This window comes from Elephantulus edwardii, unplaced genomic scaffold (assembly GCF_000299155.1).
Source record: "Elephantulus edwardii isolate Elephantulus edwardi_28Jun2011 unplaced genomic scaffold, EleEdw1.0 scaffold00016, whole genome shotgun sequence".
Lineage (NCBI taxonomy): Eukaryota > Metazoa > Chordata > Mammalia > Macroscelidea > Macroscelididae > Elephantulus > Elephantulus edwardii.
The window spans coordinates 5,765,658-5,771,501 of NW_006399766.1; positions in this window are offsets into that span (position 1 = coordinate 5,765,658).

The window sequence follows — 5,844 nt, forward strand, 5'->3', positions numbered from 1 at the left end:
AGGCTGGGGATAGAGCTCATCATTTGGACCCAGTTTTCCACACTGGGAAACTCTTGGAAGCAAGAGACACCAGGAGCCAAGACCTTCCCTTACTTAGGAACTTTTCCCTGAATTCAGCCTTCTAGCCTCCTTAACAATGGGAGAACGCATTTGTGTTAAAGATATCCATTTATTATGTTTCCGTTGGTGGCCTAGTGGATAAGGAAATGTATTGCCAACACAAAGGCAATTGGTTCGAATCCACCAGCTGCTCTATAGGAGAAAGATAGGCACTCTCCTCCTGTGCAATTTATAGCCTCTGAAAACACACTACAGGGCCAGCTATGAGTCAGTTCTAATTTGAAAGCAATGAGGTTTCGGTGGGGTCTAGCATAACAAGCATACTATCTTTATGTGAGAATCTCATTTACATGTTCATAGTACATGAAAAGAAATCTTGCACTCTGGCTTTGCTTCCTCTAAATTCGTCTAATTGTTCATTCTTTTGTTAGTTCATTGTTATTTTCAATATTCTTTGCCAACCCACAGTTTAAAGGAATTTATTCTTTTAAAATCACCTTTATTCCCTGTCCAACTTTATACATATGAGGCAATTGAAAATAACATGATTTTGGTTAGATGCACCTCAGTCTTTGAAGTGACGCTATTGCCTTTTAGCTCTTTAAAATGGTTCTTTACACCCAATTTGCCGATTGAAATACATAGTTTGATTTCTTGACTGCTGCTCCCAAGGTCATTGATAAATTATTTTGAAAGTCAATCTGTAATTTTAAAAAAATCAACTTTCATTGAGCTGATTCCAACTTACGGATACCCTTGATCAAGTTTCTGAAACTTTCTATCTTTGCTAAATTCTTTCTTTCCTTCAGAATCTTCCATCCCTCCTTACACCTACATTTCTCTACAATCTTTTGATCTTCTCACAGGCTTAATTATTCTTAGACCTCTTTACATATAGAATGATTCATTTTTGTGTATCTTTTAATCAATGTCTATAATATCTAGGTTTCAAGGCTCAGCATCAGAAAAGAGTCTGAAAAAAAGATACAATTTTCATATTTCTCTCTCGTCCCACTGTGCTGTGGAATTTGAAAACATTAGTTCAATGGACATTACTTTTATAAAACATAATAGATGGTAATGATTGTATGAAACACAATGAATGAAGGATAGTGTAAGCAAACCAATACAAAATTATATATTTTTTTAAAAATAGTTGAATTTTTGGTTGGAGTAAAAGATGATAATCTTACATAATTGGGCTCACTTTTTAAGCAAAATGTTCAAGTCTATGTTTTATGTCTATGGAAACCTCACTTATTTTTCAGCAATATTTTCAATTCTTCTCCTATCCAATCATTGTTCTTTTGCTAGCATATATGCATTGCTGTGGAGTCAGAATCAACTCACAGTTGACCCTCTAGCAGGTTTTTCAGGAGGCTGTAAACCACATAGGTTGGGATTATCTATCTTTCTCCAGAGAAGCCAGTGGTGTATTCAAATTGTCAGAGAGACACTGCCTTTGTGTTAGGAGTAAAACTCTCTAAGGACTACACCACCAAAAATGGTCCACAACAACTTATCTTTCCTTCCCTCTGACATATTATCAATCAGCTTCTAGATTTGAACTGGTTTTTTTTTTTTTACCCTCATTCAAATGGTATCATTTCTTCCATGTTTGTCACCAGTTAATTAAATTATAATTCATGGATATTGAAATATTGAATACTCTCATAGCCAACTGGCATGTACTATACATAGGATTCTTGTCTACAACATCAACATATATTGTTGTTGATTGTTGTGTACCACTGAGTTGGAACCAACACATAGCTGACCCTCCAGCAGGTTTTCAGAGGCAGTAAATCACACAGGAGGAGACTGCCCATGTTTCTTCCATGGAGCTGCTGGTGGATTCAAAATGAGCGCCTTTTGGTTGCCAGTGCAACTCCATACCACTAGGCCACCAGAGCTCCTTATAAAGTCCCTATATTTGGAGGTTATTGCATACTAGATTGTGGTGGGATACAATCAAATGGAAGAAGAGACGACTGGAACACCAAATATATGCTACAGAGTTTGTATAGCTGCGAAAGCTTATATAATCTATTTGTTATCAATCCCATACTTGTTCTTTCTTTTTATAATGCAGAAAGTTTAACTTCTTTTGCTGAAAAAATACATAGCAAATATTCCAATATCCCTGCACTTTAAAAACGACACTCTTGCATTTATAAGCTTTCCTTGCTAATATTACACCTGACAAAAAATGTTTTTAAAAAACCGTGACACAAGTGATGGTTTCTCTTTTCTGTGCAAGTAAACTTTAACCTTTAAAAAGTTTATAATTCTGGTTGGTTATCTTACTTAACAACTGCAGCCTTGGTAATTCTATTTAAATTGTCATTTCTGACTTCTGAAAGTGACAGCTGTGTGTGTTTTCTTTGGTAGGTCATTAGAGAATTATTTGTATTTTACCTTTCTTTCACATTGATGAAAAACTCGAATCTTTGTGAATCTCTTATTTCATAAAGAACAGTAGAGATCTTGTTAATCATTTAAAGCATATTCTTAATTAAAAGAGCATATCATTCATGGACATGATTTATTGGCCATTCACTTCCAAAATATAACAGGTCTTCAAAAACCCTATGTACAATAGAGGACACATAGAGTAGAATATGGCAACTGAGGCTGAGCCCACCAATTTGGAAACACAAAGGACGAGGAACAGTTGTAAGATACAGTAGCTAGGACAATCAGGGTATGTGTATTGGAGTCAGTGAGACAGGCTCAGGACAGGTCAGGCTTCAGAGCTTTTGTACATAGGGTCTCTATGAGTCGCAGGTGACTTGACAGCACATAACAACAACATTCTTGGACATAATAAATGCAGCTCACCTATAGTTCCAGTTCCTTTCTTACTGGACATAATGAAGAATTGCATGTTCCTGTCCCCTTCAGTGATGAGAAAGGCCGTGTACTCTTGCTCATAAAAAATGAGCAAAAGTGATGCACATTATTTCCAGATCAAAACAATAAACCATATGTGTTTGACTCTCTAAATGTGCTTTTATTTCCTTCATGACATTGATGGAGGTGTCAAAAAATACACAGATCCCAGAAAGTTGAGTCAACGAGTAAATTACAGACCTAGAATGTCACTCAGACATATTATTGATTTTTTTGTGACTGAGATATTTTCCTTAAACAAAGTCATTGATATTTTGGGGTTGTCTATTAATGCAGTAAAATCTACCCTGGCTACTTAGGCCTTCTATACCTATGAAATGTTCATGGTAATTATTGGAATATTCTTGAAAGACATACCCTAATATACTCCATATAACTCTATTTACACTGCCTTAGATATGGATCTACTAAGTACAAAAATATTATAGATCACATATTCACTTTGGACATTTCTACATGGCAACATTTTCAAATCAGTGTAACTTACTTCCATGTGTAGAATAGTGTGTAAGCATGACAAGTACAGTTACACATATAAAGTCTTCAGTGTTCTGAAAGGCTTCATTAGCATTTGAAGAAATATGGTAATAAGATAAAATGTCATTACTAATGTATCTAATATTTACATACATATTTATCATCAAAGTTAGTTTTTTGGTCTGTGTTCTCTATTCTAGAATGGAATTGGTAACTGTTGTTTATGGCTGTAGAGTTGATTCTGACTCCTGACAACCCCATGTGCTATTAAAGAGAAGCATTCCCTAGGGTTTTTTTAGCTGTAATAATACCTGAGGCAGATCGGCAGGATTTTCTTCCGCAGTACTGGCAAAGAAAGTTTTAATCACAACTTCCAGGTTAGTAGTCAAGCACACACCATTTAGGTCACTAGTAACTAAGAGGCATTGATTTAAATATTAAACTGACTTTGCCAGGCAATAATATTTTGATCTTTTATGAACTTTATACTTGACTAATTAAGAAGAAACAGGCCATTCCCACATCAAAGTACTAATTTTTATAAATTTATGTATCCAAATAGAATCTCTTCATATTAAAGCTATAGAATCTGCATAAATGAAAAAAAGAAGTGCACAAATTGTCAAAGAACTGTAAGAAACAATACATTTTCAAAAAAATTATGTCACTAATTACTATTCTCCTTCTGTCTCTCCTCTTCTCCTTTTATGAAGACACCTGCCATATTGGATTGAGACTTAATCTACTGCATTATACCATGTTCTTAACTAAGGATATCTGGAAAAACTCTATTTCCTAATAAAGTCAGTTTCACAGATACCAGTGGTTAAGATTTGCACAAATCTTTTTGTAGGATATAATCCAACCTAGAGTTCCTCCAATTATAAAATAAACTAGTCCAGACTGACATGTGAATGATGGAGTACATGTGGCCAGACATCCTTGTTGCTCTCGCAAATACTAAACCAGAAATGTGAGTGAGAATATCCCAGAATATTCTGAGGTCAGGTCACCTGATTAACACAGAAACCTGAACAAACCATTCAATGTCAGTTAAACTTGATTGAGATCAGCAGAACTGTGCATCAGTCATAGAATCGTCAGCAATGATAAATTGCTAGTTTATAGCTACTCTCTCTTTTTAAAGATTTAGATCACTGGAATGACATGCAATAATGTGTGAAAATTGTTGAAACAAAATGAAAATGTATAAATTTTGTGGATATAATCATTGGCATAATGACTTAGTGATGTAAGTGTCTGATAATTAAATTAGTTTGACATGCTATATAATTTTAATATATTTATATTTATAAAATTGATATTTATTTATATCTTAATCCTTTGAAAATGAAACAACAAATTGCAGGAATAATAGTTTATGCAATATCCAGACTGTTTTTTCAGATGGTAGAAGACTTGATGCCTTTGAGTTGTGGTGTTGGAAAAGAGTACTGGGCATCTTATAGGCTATCAGAAAAAAAGAAACAACAAAAAAACAAATATGTTTTGGAGAAAGTACTACCATGGTGCTCCTTAGAGATGAGGATGGTGAAACTTATTTTTTTTTCATCATTCATACTTTTTTTTGTTTTTTGGCTGAGTACAGTGTACTTTATTGATGGTACATGACAAGATGGGCCCTTCTAAGTCCTCCCTTTCACAGGGGGACTGAATGGAAACTGTATCGTGGGAGGCTCAAGTAGGGGCAAGGACTCCCAAGCAGCTGAGGGTGTCTCTCTCTCTCTCTCTCTCTCTCTCTCTCTCTCTCTCTCCTAGTGCTATTGCTGGGGCTGGTGGTCCAAGGGTCTCTTATTCTCTGGAGGCCATGTGTACTATCAGGTCAATGACCTGGTTGTTGTGACCAAATTCATTGTCATACCAACAAATGAGTTTGACAAAGTGGTTGTTCAGGGTAATGCCAGCCCCAGCATCAAAGGTGGAAAAGTGGGTGTCACTGTTAAAGTCATAGGAGACAACCTGGTCTTCAGTGTATACCAGGATGCCCTTGAGGGGCCCTTCTGATGCCTGCTTTACAATTTTTTCCCTTTTTTTTTTTGGTTTAAGTTATAATTTATTCATAGTTTTAGTCAATTGAAAACCAAATAGCTATATTGTTTTGCAAAATAGTGAGATAGACTTTCCCATTCCCCTGTTCCTCACAGAAACAGAAAACATAGTTGAAACTGTTTCAAACAACTTCACACAACACTAGGGAAGGGTTCTGTAAACTTTCATTAAAATTAATTTTTAAAAAGATCTAAAGTAACCAAGCAGAAGCTAAACCAACATGTTATGTGCCATCGAGTTGCCTACGACTCATAGCAATGCTATGCATAATAGCTCTAAACCTGTCCTGTCCTGACACAATCTTACTGTCTCCTACACACCTAC